We start from the raw sequence: 16,330 nt of genomic DNA, 5'->3' as shown, positions 1-16,330 counted from the left end.
AGCATTGTTAAATGTTATCTGCAAGACAACTATTAATATAGACTTTCCGGATGTCCAAGTAAAGTGAAACTTATTAATATTTTTTTTAAATTACCTACACCATCCCCACCATAGGGATGTCTATGAACAGACATCCCGAGATACACCCACTCCACCTCCAAACACGTCCCATACACCCACCAAGCAGCACCCTCCATCCGACACCCATACCCCACTATTGCTGATAATACTCGTCAATTAAACAACTGTGACACTCTCTTGAGAGAGAGTTATGTGAGATGTGATAGGGGTGGGGCGTAGAGGATGAGGAAGGTGGCAGAAAGGGAAAGAGAGTTCACGTAAAATATTGGAAACAAGTAGCAAATTGCTTACTGGATCACCATGCACAACAAGCAGCCGATTATCAAAAGTTAACTGTCTCCCCTGGCATCTCGTATAGCATTATACATGCCATGATACATACAAAATATAACGAATTAAAATGTCAACTATTTCATGCATTGATCTTGACAATAAAAATATACATGTATTATTACCTCTACATGCCGTTAACATGAACCAATTACAGATAGTTATGCGTAAAACCTTAATAGTTTAATCTTTCGAGTCATCTTATTTCTTTACTATTTTGAGCAAGGAGGTTAATTCTAGAGGTGAGTTTTAGGGAAATGTGGAGTACAGATATTGTGATACAGTAGCGTAGCGTCAGAGGGCATGAGGAGAGTGCGTTGGCTCAATCGGTTTGAAAAGTTTATATAGAAAATCCCATAGGAACTTTGCAGAATAACGGCTTGTGCCCCCTCCCCCATCAGGCGCGGTGCCACCCTAATAATGGTCGTTTCCCCCTAATAGGAAGACTCACTCTACACCATTGAGTGGATAACCAAAACAAATATAGTATTATACATCTTAATCTGTAACGCCTGTATAATTCTTTTGATAAAGATGACGGTAAAGTAAAGTAAATAAGATAAATAAACAAACATGCAATCGCGCAAGTAAGTATAATAAATAAGTATCATAATGTAAGGAAAGTAAACAACGTTAAGTAAGTATAACTTTTCATGTTGGTGATCTGTTTTGTAAGCGAATAAAAAGGTACTGACGTCATGATTCGGCACAGGAGCGGTTGTCATGGAGGATATCATGGTCCAATTCCTGATGGTTACTCACGTATTTGTATTTCGAATAATAACCGATGAGAGCAAATAATCGAGACTTCTTATAATGATATACGGTATTGCATTTCTTTTTTTTTACATCTTTGCAAGATACAAAATTATTCATGTCTGTATCAGGCAGACTCTCCTGTTCATATGGCTATCGCTTTATTTCTAGACATTTTTAAAAAATAGAAAAATACTTTTACTGCTAACTCTGACTATCAATATTTCTTTTTAATTAAGAAGGAGCAGAAGATGAAGAAGAAAAGGGAAAAGAGGAAAATATAAGACGAAGTTTTTAGGTGCGGTAAAAGAAACTGATGATCAAAAAGAACTGATGATGATGAAGTTTCAAGGAGCAAGAGAACAATCACAAGCAGAAGAACAGGCACATGGTTAATTATGTGCACACACCCGGTGTGGGGGTGTGTAGGTGGTGGTGGGGTGAGTTTAGGGTGGGGATGTGTAATAGTAAGTATATACGGGAACTGGTGTTATACGTGGCATTATGCATTGATGCATGGAGCTCATGATAGGTATAATTCTTATCACCATTTATTTTTATATATTTTCTGAACGTTAGTGTTCAAAACCAATTACCTTAATAACGAACCACGTTTATTATTCATACAGGAAACAGATATAAGAGAGGATGATTTCAAAAATATATGAAATATAACATCACTATGGTAACAAACAAACAAACCAAGCTCACGATCACAACGAAACGAGCGGAGCTGGTGGTATTTGATATTTCGCCGTTTTCTGTAACAGTTGGCAAAACTGGAGATATCTTTTGGTGAATAAAGAAAACAAAAAGGTATGAATATACCAACTGCTAGCAAATGGATGCGGATCATTACAAGAGTGGTAGTTCTAGGAATCGGCATTTTACTTTCTTTGTGTCAAGCAAATCAAGGTAAGTGTGGGATATCACTACACATATCATTACCACAGCCTGTCCCACATAACAATGGAACCAACGATTTGCTGACCCACATACTTTGTGTTTTAACCAGTTTGGTGATGTCTTTAGTGAGATATGTATATAATTTGATATGGAATCATCTAAAATCAATGTTGTGCATCTTTACCTATAGGCCTATATTACCAATTATTTTTGGTTAAATAGTCGACCCTCGTCCTATGAATGAAGGACGATAAATAAGCAGGTCTAAGCATACCAACACAATTGTTTGTGCTCAGTTTAGCAATAAAATATCACCTAATATACAACGCCTTTAATAGGGTGTATGTTTGTAAAGCGCCTATATTGACCTGAAAATAATGTAAAATCCGGCGGAAAAAAAACCCCGAATCATTTCGAGGATGTGTTACGAAATTAAGAATTGTTAGGACGAGGATCATTTTGTAATTACCATACAACAAACATAAGTATTGCAACAATTCCAGAATAGATGTTTTCTAACCACTTAGCCACCGAGGACACGGTGGATCAGTGGTTACGGCCTTGAACTCAAAATTTGAGAGCTTGCTCGACGTGCGTGGGTTCGACTCCCCGTACCACTACCGTGTTGCGCCCTTGGCAAGGCGCTTTGCCTCGCTTGCATCACCCCACCCAGGTACAATGGGAAGCTGTAAGGGGAAGTCACAGTGGTTGTACTGATAAACCCTGCGCCATTTGTAGGCTGCAAACGTGGTTCCGACATATTCTAATGACGGCAGAATAAATGTAAAGGGCTTTGAGGTTATTTATGAAATAAAGCGCTATCAAAATATCTACATTTTTTGTTATAAATGAGTTAACACTAAATTGGCTTCTATAAATTCTACATTACATAATCCTATATGTCAAGATTCTTTCCACGAAACAGTTAACACTAGCCTAATCACAGGATGAAATGGTGTTCAATTTGGTGGTAAAATTTTGGGTTACATTTGACACCTCATTTGTAGCAATTGTCTAAATATTGACGTCGCAGCGTACATTTCAATCAATGTAAACCAAGATTTGAAAGTTGCAGTAAAATCTTTTGTTTTGTATTCAGTATAATGGAAGGTACTCCTCTTTTCGCCAAACGCCAAGTGTTTCTGGAATGCTGCTAAAATAAGAAACGTTTTAATGCTAATTTATTGCACATTCTAGGGAAGCGTGGTTACCTTTTTTTAAATAGCCGAGTGAGAGGGTTTTCAATGAAATATTTTTTGTGTCAAAATTGAAGCATCCTATGTATAAAAGAATATATGAATATTTACTGCACATCATATATAACGATTCGTGATAACCAATTGTGCACATTTGATGTCGTTTAAGAGGCAGAGAATTTTATTTCAATTTTATATACGCCAAAATATTTTTTTAATTGAGCGAGAATAAGGATAGAAAAAACGTTAAAAATTCTATGTAGAAATTACATTAGACCCCGCCAAAGATTACTGTTTCGTTTTGATGGTAATATAATGTTTTATTTCCTGAAAAAATGAGGTCTAATGTGGATATTTTATATAAATGATAAAAACATCGAACGCGTATACAAGAAAAATGGTAGGCTCCACTATATACTGAACCACACGTATGTACGAGCACGTGCGAGTCAAAATCGATATAATCTATTGTCCATGTAGAGGCCCATTTATTGTCGGATTTCTGTATGTAAAACACGCAGTTAACAACAATTGAGTGCTATTATGGTACATGTGGTAAGCCTATGTTGAAGATGCGATGATATGTTCAAAAAAGTTTCAAGATGGATACCAACAAGTCATGTGGCCGAGCGGTCTAAGGCGCTAGGCTCATTCGCAATTCACGATAGCGGTGCGTCGTGAGTTCGAGCCCCACCTCTGCCAAACTAAATTTCCCTTTTTTTGAAAAATAAATTCATATTATGTTATGGAAATGTGGCTGGGAGAATTTATGTATGACGAAGAGTGGTGTGATTGGAAGGAAATCTGTGCATGATACCTGAGTGTTTTTGTATTGTTGTAAGTGCAACTATCAAATCTGGACCTCACTACATTAAATTGACCGGTGTGTTATTGTTTTCTGAGCAATCGTATCAGATGCGGTGTCAAAATGCGCAGAAATTCTGCTTCGAACGCATTGAACAGATTTGTAATACAATAGCCCGTTTTAAACACGGTTGTTTGATGTGATCATTTATTAGTTTTTCAAACAAAACATGTACAACCCAATTTTTGGCTTAAACAGCTTAAAGCGGTATCATGCGAATGTTCACAGATGTTCACAGAAGTCATTTTCAACTTTAATTTCCCCTTATTTACAACATTATTCACTTTCACTGCATTTTTTTCAAGCTTTTTCGGATATAAAATGTATCTATTTATGACAAGATTGGTGGCGCTGTTTAGATACGGGAAATGACTCTTTATGGCTTTTAATATAAATAATTCCTTTTATTTTTGATGCAATATGTTTATTCTTTGTTACTTATTTCACCTATTCTACCTGTTTAAATGACAGTATTGATTACCTAACCCTTGCAAATTAAGAAATATGATTTATGATAAATAGCGCCACCTATAGTTTGCATTTACTTAATAATGAAGCCAATTCTTTAAACATCAAACAACCGTGTGAATAATGGCCACTATTTAAAGGGGGGGGGGGGGGTTACTTTTTTAGATGTTTATCTCGGTTACATGGAAGATGTTGAAATTTGACAAAATAAAGTTTCCATCAGTCATTTTTAGATTTAAGACGAATCGGAGCTGTACATGAGCTTAGCGGAGTTTGTGCTCAAATATTGAGAATCATATAAAGCCCACACTCACAGGGAAAGGTATGGGTTGAAATACGTAAGATTCCAAAGGCTCATTGTAATTATAACTTTTCCCCGTTTGCATGATTTTCCCTGGGAGGGAAAATAGTGGAAACTTTCGTTTTGACCTATTATTTGTTGTTTTCTCTCAATTCACGCGGACACAGACATGTGACCAGTGGGTTTGCTTGACTCATTTCATATCTTATTTTTAAAGCAAAATATCCAAATCTGAAACAATGTGGCCTGATGGCTCCGACTCGCTTTAAAGGGGTGGCTTTAACCATGAAGGGGCTGATTGTATATGTTAGTTTAATAACTAACTTAATATCATTCATATAAAGTTTGATTAACCCTAGAACTACCGAGCCATATCTTGTAACACGGACTACGAAGGGGTTGTAACACGGACTACGAAGGGGGAGGGCAGCCCCCTAATTTTCCATTATAAACGTCATATACCGTTATTTGGTACTAATGTATAGCTATATAGGTCTTCTCTATCCAGTGATACCAAAATAAGTACAAACATTACCCACATAATGTCGCTATGACGTCATAATATGAGAGCGCCCATGCAAATTTGGGAAATTCTGGCAATGTACAGTATAGACAAAAATTATTTTCGGCTAAAAATTCTACACAAATGCGATTTTCGCCATTTCGATCATGATTGTCATGATGATGATGATGGAAATGATGATGATGATGATGATGATGATGATGATGAATGACAACATACGATTTAATGATGCCAAATTGGCCGTGGGGTGACAGAGCATGTGTTCCAAAGAGGTCGCTGGGTGAGAGCGATGCTGGAAAAAACGAAGCATATTAACAGCTATAGGCCTGTGTGTCACGACACTTCCACAATGACCCCGTGGCATTCTCTGTTGATCTTACAAAAAAATCGTCCAAGCCGTGTAATCGGCTGCTTTACAATAAATTAGATAATAACCAAAAATCCCCTCAATATTCTTTTCTTATATTAAGGCTCCTGTACACATAGTTTGGGGATGGAAGATGGAAGCATTGCAGATAGTCAGATATCAGCATCTAGTATACATGAACCTGCACTCGCTGCAGTAAACGGAAGATTGAATAAAGTCAACGAATTCAATAAAGGCGGCTGGAGTGCATATGATATTAACCCCAATCAGTGGATACAAGTTGATCTGGAAATGCCTACTATGGTATCAGGGATAATCACGCAAGGAAGGAATAGTACTGGAATGCAATGGGTGACGATGTTTCGGGTAGAGTACAGTGACGACAACTCCACTTGGCAGGATGTCGATGATCGAATGGTAAATATATGCGGCGAATAATAATAATAATAATAATAATAATAATAATAATAATAATAATAATAATAATAATAATAATAATAATAATAATAATATTTTATTCTTATAAAGCGCATTACATTAAAATCTCAAGGCGGTGAACAATTTACAATCATAAAATACATGAACACAATAAAAGCTAACAATCACAACACTTTTAAGTTAACCAAGAGAATAGATACATGTAGCCTACATATTGATTGCTCCAACGAATGTGACGTCGGACAATTAAGCTTATATTATCAAGGGGGAGTTGGCAAGTGCACTTCAGGGCGAGAGAAAAATCAATTAAAAAAAGTGCACCGACAAAATCTTGAGTAAAATATTCGCGGTGATATTTTGAGTTTAAAAAATCCCTGTGTGGTTTTAAAACGTCCTTATACTCTCCGTGGCCAACTGCTCACACGTGCTCGTGCTACCGTAAATTCACCATGCTTCCGGGCACACCGACATCGCCTGGCTAATAATTATTTGATGCAGCAGAGATATTAAAATAAATACACGGGATCGATACACGTGAATTGCTATGCACGATTTTGATATCAGACGAAAATCTTCGGATACCGGGTTGGAAAATGATGAATATCTCCCGTAAATGATTTTGTCTCAAGAAAGCAGATGTGGTCTCATACACTTGAAAATACGTGTTGAACAGATATGATAGTCGTTAGTTTGCGCTTTGAGGAAAAGGCCATGCGTCTTGAACTCAAAATCTGACCAAAATTCTAATTTTATATTGCGTTGGTCCTGTATGGACTACAGCGCGCAGGCTATATAGCTGCACTCACTACAGTGGAGGCAGTATGACCATTGACCGCAATGTCGTATACAAGCTTACTCACACAGCGAGATTTAGTCGGGTCACTTGGCTACTGCCTCTCATATTAAAGGTCGGAAGAAAATTGCCATGCGTGGCTGTGGATTCAACCTACCATGGCGATTTCTACCATGAAGATATAGGGGCGATGACACTGTGTAGGGTATTCTCTATTCGTATTTGAAGCTGATTTGTATGTATTTTCGTTCTCGTTAACTTTTTAGTCTAGTATATACACGGGTTTAATGTGCATCCATCAAGACTCTACCAAACCAATATTTTTATCAAGGTCAAAGGTCAATACAGTGGTCAGATTTTATAGTTTGACCAACCTGCGCCATACGATTCTTGAATTTTAAGCAATAGGGTAAAATCTTGGGGGCCATTTTTTTTTGGCAACGCAGAGGCCAAAAAAAAAATGCTCCGATTTCAAAGAAAATGGTCCCAAATTGCTTATCATGTAAACGCGAGTCAAATAAGGAATAGTTGTTGTGACCATTAGGATGTTTTATTACCCCACAAAATAGGTAGCGTCATTATATGCATGTATAACCTTAATTACCCAATTTTGTCCATAACGAAGCACTTTAGACAATGCATATTTATATATATTACATGACGTGCAATTTGAAACCATTCGCATTTAAATCGGAGCATATTTAACTTTTAGCTGCTGTGTGGCCAAAAAACTGACTCCCTATTCCAAGATTTGACCTTTTTGCTTATGCTTACACAGGGGTATATTATTTGAGGACCACGCCTCCGGTATTATAGTCGTCTCCAGAATATCCTCCTTCAATACATTTTTTGCGCATACGATCAATTTTAAGGACCAAAGATCTCACTGCATGTGCACATGTGTTCTGGTCAATAAAACGTCGGATGCGGGGAATATTGCGTAGATGGTAATTGACAGTGTGGCATAAAGCATTAACCTGCAAATCCATATTGAGTTGGTGATGGAAGGTTACACCTAAATTCCTAATAGACAGGGAGGGGTCAATCGCCGATTCACCGATCCTCAGATTTACACGGAGTGCCGAATTGACTTGTCTTGTTGAAGAGCTGATGAAAAGTTCAGTTTTCGTATCATTGAGCTTCGATTTGTTTTTCAACATCCAGCGTTTGATTTCAGCAATGCAATTTGCTAGATTAAGCTGCGCTACCCTGAAAACCACCCGTTGCTTTTGGATCATAACTAACGTACATCTGGGTGTCGTCGGCATCGATGTGATACGCAACATTAAAGCGTTTCAGAATATCCGTGATAGAATTTGAATACAAAGTGCAGATCAGTGGACCAGCGACTGAACCCTGAAGAACACCATAGTTGAGAGGATGGACACTTGAGTAGTTATTTAAAACACACACTCTGCTTGTACGATCTCTAAAATAAGAATTAATAACAAGTTTAAAACGCAACCTCCAATACCATACTCAATGTTTAGCCTATTTACTAGAATATCATGGTCGAATGTATCGAAGGCTGTTGACATATGTAATACACAATCATACAACATGTACCTTGACTAAGTTCATTGAAAATATCACTTTTAACCTGAAGAATGGCAGTTTCAGTACTGTGGGCAGCCTTATAGGCTGATTGGAAGTCATTAGTGAGGTTATTAGCCTGTAATTGATCATTAAGTTTGGAAACAGCAGGATACTCGAGGATCTTGCCGAGGGTGGGGAGATTGGAAACTGGTCTGTAGTTTTTCAACTCGTCTGGATTAAGAGTGGGCTTTTTGATCAGGGGTGTGATAACTGCCTCACGCAGGAGAGGTGGAAAGCATCATACATGTAATTAACGAGAGATATTATGAAAGGAACTAGGACGTCAACACATTACTTAAAAAGACAACTAGTTTTGTTGGGAATTTTTTAGATGATTTTCCTTATCTTAGTTTCATCCACAGATGAAAATATATTCAACATATTGCACTCACTATTGTTAACACACTGCACATATGAGTTGTTAGTATTAGACATACACTTGTCATGAGATACATTGGTAGTGACATTCAAATTACAGTGTTCATTATCAAGTTCAGATCCTATGTTAGATTGAAAAAAAAATCAGGAAAGTTATAACTAAGAACTTCATATGAAAAACATAAAGGTAAAACGCTAGTTGAACTATTAAGCAATGTATTTAAGGTTCGATACATCATCTTTGAATCTGCATTTGCACGTGTATCTTTATAATACTCTGTCTTTAACCTTTAACCAGGAAGTCGCCATTGACCTCTTGACCTTTGACCTCGTGACACATGACCCGAAAGTAAACTGGTTGACCTTTGACCTCATGAATATCAAGTATGCCATACATGCCATATTACTACTGAACTACACATCGGACACTACCTAACATGTGTATTCGACACACTCCACATAAATTTTGTGCACAAAAACTTAAAGGACATCACCTATAACGAAACGCATTTGGCAGATGATAGCAAGATATAAAAAAACATAAAACGAATATCAACGATTACGATTCTTTGCCCCCCCCCCCCTTGCGCATGCCAAATTTTTGGGATCCCAATTTACAAACCTTAAATGGTCTAGATACATGTTGCGACGCAGCGAGCAGGAAAATTTGCATATTTAAGCGTTTCCGTACTGTTTTCCTAAGCCTTTTTAGAGCATTTTATTTAAAAGCGCCCATGAATGTGCGCCAATGTGTGCCAAAAATTGCTTGCCCCCGACCTTTCGGCTCGCCAAAATGTCTTGCCCCCCCATTTTTACCCTCCCCCAGGGATCATAATTATTGCACAGCCCCTAAATGGTAACTAGGGTTTACATCTGATATTATCTTTAAGACCTTTTTGGCCTTACAATAGGACTAACTTATTGACTTCCCTACCGAATGCTTTACACTCCTTGTTCTCTATTAAGATCTTGTTTCTAATTCCGTACTTTTAAAATCTTTGGTTATATTTGCCTTATAGGTCTTCGTTGGAAACACAGATATAAATACCCCAGTGACCAATATATTTGCAGCTGCAATTCAAACAACCTTCGTCAGAGTGCGACCAACTGCATGGAACAGCCATATCAGCATGCGGTTTGAGCTTCTCGGATGTGACGGTATAACATTTAAAATACTAATAATATATAAGGCCAAGTAAAAATCAAATCCTCTTAAGGGTAGACAAGTTATTTTCATTATCTAAATCAATATATTATTGAAAAATAACACATTGATGTTTTGCAAAAGTTCATTCTACAAACCATATAATTTGAAAACTTGCTTGATTGATTGTTGTTAATGAGTCATTTACGTTTATATAAGTGTTGCAGGTATTTCAGTCCTCTTTACAACATAATTCAAGAACCACAGGATCTACAAAAGTATATCTGTAATATTTGAATTCTTCTACACGCTCACTATGAAATGAGCAATACAATTTTTGCCAAAGCTAATTACCATTCGCAAGATGCCGTGAACAACCAAATTGCAACACTTTAAAATATTGTCTAACCTTAAGTTGAGATACTCGGAACTTTCAAACCTTTTTCACTGTCAAATATTTTGTTCTAGAAAGACTCAAAATGACTCAAAATGAGTTAACGGGTCAATGTAAAGTAAGTTTATAACAAACAAATGCAGCTAATCACCATAATTTGCTTAAAAAATAACCAGAGACCGAAGTCCAAAGAAAAAACACTGTCTACTAATTTGTTCTAGAAAGACCAAAATTACTCAAAATGAGTTACCGGGTCAATATAAAGTAAGTCTATACCAAACACATGTCCCTAATAACCACAATTTGCTTTAAAATAACCAGAACCTAATACGTAACAAAAAATATCTAAGTTCTGAGAAAAAAATACTGTGACATTTTTTGTTCTAGAAACACTCAACGAACACATGCACATAATAACCATAATTTGCTTTAAGAATAACCAGCGCCCAATACGTAACAAAAAATATCTAAGTTCGGAGAAAAAAACGCTGTCAAATAATTTGTTCTAGAAAGACTCAACATGACTCAAAAGGTGACATCCCGCTATCTCTAAGGTCCGCTATCTCTAAGGTCCGCTATCTCTAAGGTTCGCTATCTCTAAGGTTCGCTATCACTAACGTGTAAAGTCTATGGAGATCAGAATCCCGCTATCTCTAATAGAGAAAAGGGTTCGCTATACCTAAAAAAGGTCCGCTACTTTTAAGGTTCGATATCACTAATTTAGAATAAGGTTCGCTAGTTTTAAGGTTCGATATCACTCATTATAAATAAGGTTCGCTATCACTAATTTAAAATAAGGTTCGCTATCACTAATTTTGAATAAGGTCCGCTATCACTAATTTATTGAAGGTTCGCTATCTCTAAGGTTCGTTATCACTAATTCCAATAAAGGTCCGCTATACCTAAGGTTCGCTATCACTAATTTTGTTTCAGGTTCGCTGTCCCTAATTAATTAAGGTTCGCTATCTCTAAGGTTCGTTATCACTAATTTCGATTAAGGTTCGCTATACCTAAGGTTCGTTATCACTAATCTTAAATAAGGTCCACTATCTCTAATTTTAAATAAGGTCCGCTATCTCTAATTTCAAATAAGGTCCGCTATCTCTAATTTTAAATAAAAACCGCTATAGCGAACCTTATTTGAAATTAGAGATAGCGAACCTTATTTAAAATTAGAGATAGCGAACCTTATTTAAAATTAGAGATAGCGAACCTTATTTGAAATTAGTGATAGCGAACCTTAGAGATAGCGAACCTTAGAGATAGCGAACCTTAGAGATAGCGGACCTTATTTACAATTAGAGATAGCGAACCTTAGGGATACCGGGATTGTTAAAATTAGAGATAGCGGACCTTATTTTAAATTAGTGATAGCGAACCTTAGAGATAGCGAACCTTCAATAAATTAGTGATAGCGGACCTTATTTAAAATTAGAGATAGCGAACTTTATTTAGAATTAGTGATATCGAACCTTAGAAATACCGAACCTTTTTCAAAATTAGTGATATCGAACCTTAGGTATAGCGAACCTTTTTCGTAATTAGTGATAACGAACCTTAGAGATAGCGAACCTTAGAGATAGCGAACCTTAGAGATAGCGAACCTTAGAGATAGCGAACCGTAACCAAATGAGTTACCGGGTCAATATAAAGTAAGTTTATAACAAACAAATGCACCTAATCACCATAAATTGCTTTAAAATGATCAGAGCCCAAAACGTTCAAAGAAAGAAAAAACACTGTCAACTAATTTATTCTAGAAAGACTCAAAATCACTCAAAATGAGTTACTGGGCCAAAATAAAGTAACTCTATAACAAATACGTGTACCTAATAACCTTAATTTGATTAAAAACAACCGGAGCCCAAAATGTAACAAAAATGTATAGAGCCCACTATGTAACAAAACAAAAATCAAAGTCAGGAGGAAAAACACTGACAAATAGTGTGTTCTAAAATGACTCAAAACAACTCAAAATGAGTTACTGGATCAATATAAAGTAATTCTATAACGAACACATGCACCTAATAACCATAATTTGCTTAAAGCATAATACGTAACAAAAATTAATGCATAGAGCCCGTCACAAAACCACTAGAGAGGGAGGGCGTATGAATAAAGTAATTTTAATTAGATTTTAGTTTTATTACCTGTTGGGCAGGATGATTATTTTTTGCCACTTTTTGTTCTAGGTAGAAGAAGTTGAACCCAATTCGTATCACATTTTTACATATTGGGCTTTTGTTACGTATTGTGCTCTTACAGACGTCACGGAATGTGATACTGGGGACCATTTTCATCATGCATTTTGGAAAGCTTCAATCGTCGTGTGCATACTTTTTGTTAATAAAAGGAGGTCATCGGGTGTAGTCGACTTCAAAAATGGGACCTATTGACATGCACATAATCGTCAATTTTCTAAAGTTGAGTCCCTCACCCCCCCTGGGCAGGTATACACATCGTGGTAGAAAACAGGTAGACCCAGTCAACACCCAGGTGGATTTAGAAATCCAATTTTTTATGAATTAAATGTAGCCTAATATTATACTGTACACTCTAAAATGTGTAACATCTAGCCTGATTTTTTTGGGGGAAGTAGATTTTTTTTTGGTTTAAATCTTAAAAGGAGGGAAAACCCTCGAGCAAGAAATTATTTGTCGCCCTTGCCCAGCCCCAACCCTTAAACAGCCCCCCTGTCGTAGTGCCGACACTGGATGGCAGAACTACAATACGCCAGCCTAATTTTTCCATGGGTGACATCTCACCTATTAATCCTAATAGTAGACAAATTATAGTAAACAATTGCGCTGTGCATCTTTCCCTTAATCATTAATCACTGTCTTTTGGGCCAAACTAGGGTGCGATACCCAAAGATAAACACTTAAAACTTTTATATTATTATTATTACTATTATTATTATTATTATTATTATTATTATTATTATTATTATTATTATTATTATTATTATTCTAATTATTATTATTAATAATATTATTTTTCTAATTATTATTATTATTATTATTATTATTATTATTATTATTATTATTATTATTATTATTATTATTATTATTATTATTATTATTATTATTACTGTTATTATTATTACTATTTTCATTATTATTTTATAACACCATTATTTTAGGAAAACATGGATCTACAACGCAATCATCTAGCACCAATAACGTGTTTCCATCAACTGTTAGTTCTACAACTGCTGACAACACTGGTAGCACCACTGTTTACACAACTGAAAATGAACCCAATGACGTTTCAACGTCTGCATTGAGTAGGGAACCCACCTCAACCATGAAGAAGGAGATGACAACAGAAAATGCTGCTAACACAGTTAGTAAAAAACCAACAACTACTGAGACCACAGACAGATCCACGGTTACTACAAGTGAACATGAAAACACTGATGATTCACAGCAAACGTCGGCTACTGTATTGGAAAGCGGTGCTACAACAAAAGATTTGATAATAGAAAATGCTTCTTCACTTTCTAGTATTCGTCAGAGCAGATCTTTGATATTAACAACTGATGGTGCAAGCACAAGCACCCCTGAAGTTACGAGTAGTAGTACCCAGGATTTAACGTACGACGAAACCACTCCGGAAATGTCAAGCCCTAACAACATGTATATCGTCGAAATCGACGAATTTGGAAGCTTTGCAAGAGGATTTGAAGAACAGGTATGTACTATCCAAGATGAAATAAACTTTGACTAAAATAATCCCATATCAACGGAAAGAGATTCAGATTAAAACAAATATTGCTGTCGCGTCACGTGTTCTTCTGTGATATAAATGAATTAATAAAGAGCACAAATAAAACAAATAAATAATGTGGCCATTGGTGTTACGAATGACGTAGGCGGTTTTTTTTAAATCTTACATGCATGTCTACAGGATGTTATAGATGATGATGATGAGATCTTTAACAAATGGGAAGTACTTAATTCAATCTATCCACAACTTCCCGGGAATACGACTCAAATGGAGAGCACATACGTAGGTAAGCATCGACAGAATCTTGCAATTTGTGTTTGGGTATTTTAGAAACTTGGTTTTCAAAAATTCATCGTGAACTCCGGCATACCCATGATATTTGCGATTGTTCCTACAGATACCAAAGTATTTGGAGTAGATCAAATGAAGACGAATTCCTGGGACATTCATCTTACCAATGAAGTTGCATTGTATGACCTCGTGATAAAGTTCCCTGAAGATGGTTGGGGACCAAATACAGGTTTGTGGTTGATTCAATAAAAAAAAAAAGCAATATTCATACGAAATGTTAATATTACTTTACGCAAACACAACTTAAATAGTGACAACATGATGAAGAAAAAAATGTATTTGACGTTGTGGAGGAAAACGGAATTTAAAATGAAAGAAAAACGCTGTCATCCCCTAATGACTTGATGAAAATTTAATACAGTCAAATATTTATGGCTGGTGTTTGATTTCATGCATTTTTTTGGTAATAGTCGTTGAAGGGAAAAGAACTAACCGCTTTCGAATAATCCAATTCCTAGAGATAAAATTAGAATTAACATGAGTTCTATAAATAATAATTATTTTTGCACCAACGCGCATCTTTGCTATTTTAATAACACAATTATACTCCCTTCAATACAATTCCGCAGATTTGAAGAAGATACAAAAGAGTGTATCAATGAATTCACTCTTTTATACTTCTTACTTTTTCACTGCCAGGATATCAGTTGGTGACATCGGTGCTTAAGCTGGATTTCCAACCTCTGACGAACAATAACAACGTCAACGGATTTGTGCGCAAGTTTGAAATTGGAAGTAAAGTTTTGTCCATTACGATGTTCAATAGAAACAGACAAGTAGTGTCCTACTCGAAGGGAAAACTATTCACTATGACATTTAATCTTCTACCGGTATGTAAGAAATTTAAAATAGTAATTTAAAAAAACCACCCCAGACTGTTTGTTAGACATTGTCATTTCTGTGGTTGAGTTATTTTATTACACTAATCGCACTAAAAACTCTCGATATTTAATGTCTGCTCACAGCTAAAGAATTAAAAATTTCTTCATCTCAATTACGCATCTCCTTTGAGCAAATATCTGGTTTCGGTTATGTTATAATTGCCCTAATAACAAACTATGGTTTTACACGTGAATAATGCAGTAATAACAAGTGTAAGGTATATTTAAACTTGTGTTCCATTTCTTGAAATACAATAACCATGTGCAGTTTTCAAACCTCTTATTACTAACAAATATGATAGACTGTTGCGGAATTTGTATTTTCGATTTAATAGGATACTGAATAGATCCTGACAGCTTAATTCTTTATTTCACAAATTTAGAACATAACTGGATACCCTTCGTGTCGGTTTCTTACGTCAGACAGGTATGTACTTTAAAATGGATAATCCAGAATAAATTTATCATTTCCCACCTTTTTCCCATTAATAGGTTAGCTATCAATTAGGCCTACCGTATAATAATAACTTGTTTATTGTTTTTTTTTCTTGTTAATAACTGTTCATATTAAATGCTCAGACTATTCATGTGGACATTATCTTTTACAGTCACAGAAAATGGTCTTCAGAAGGATGTGATGTTAGTGGTAGTAACACCAGTCACGTGACTTGCACATGTGATCACATGACTAGTTTTGCAGTGTTGATGCAGCTTACTGAGGTAATTTTTCGTTATTCCATTGTAGATGAATTGTAATGACTTCATTTGTAGCTGAAATGATATTTGCAACAGCTGAAATGTAATGATATTTACCGCAAATGGTGTTTACAAAA

This window comes from Amphiura filiformis, chromosome 10, assembly GCF_039555335.1.
Source record: "Amphiura filiformis chromosome 10, Afil_fr2py, whole genome shotgun sequence".
NCBI lineage: Eukaryota > Metazoa > Echinodermata > Ophiuroidea > Amphilepidida > Amphiuridae > Amphiura > Amphiura filiformis.
This window is presented reverse-complemented; position numbering follows the sequence as displayed.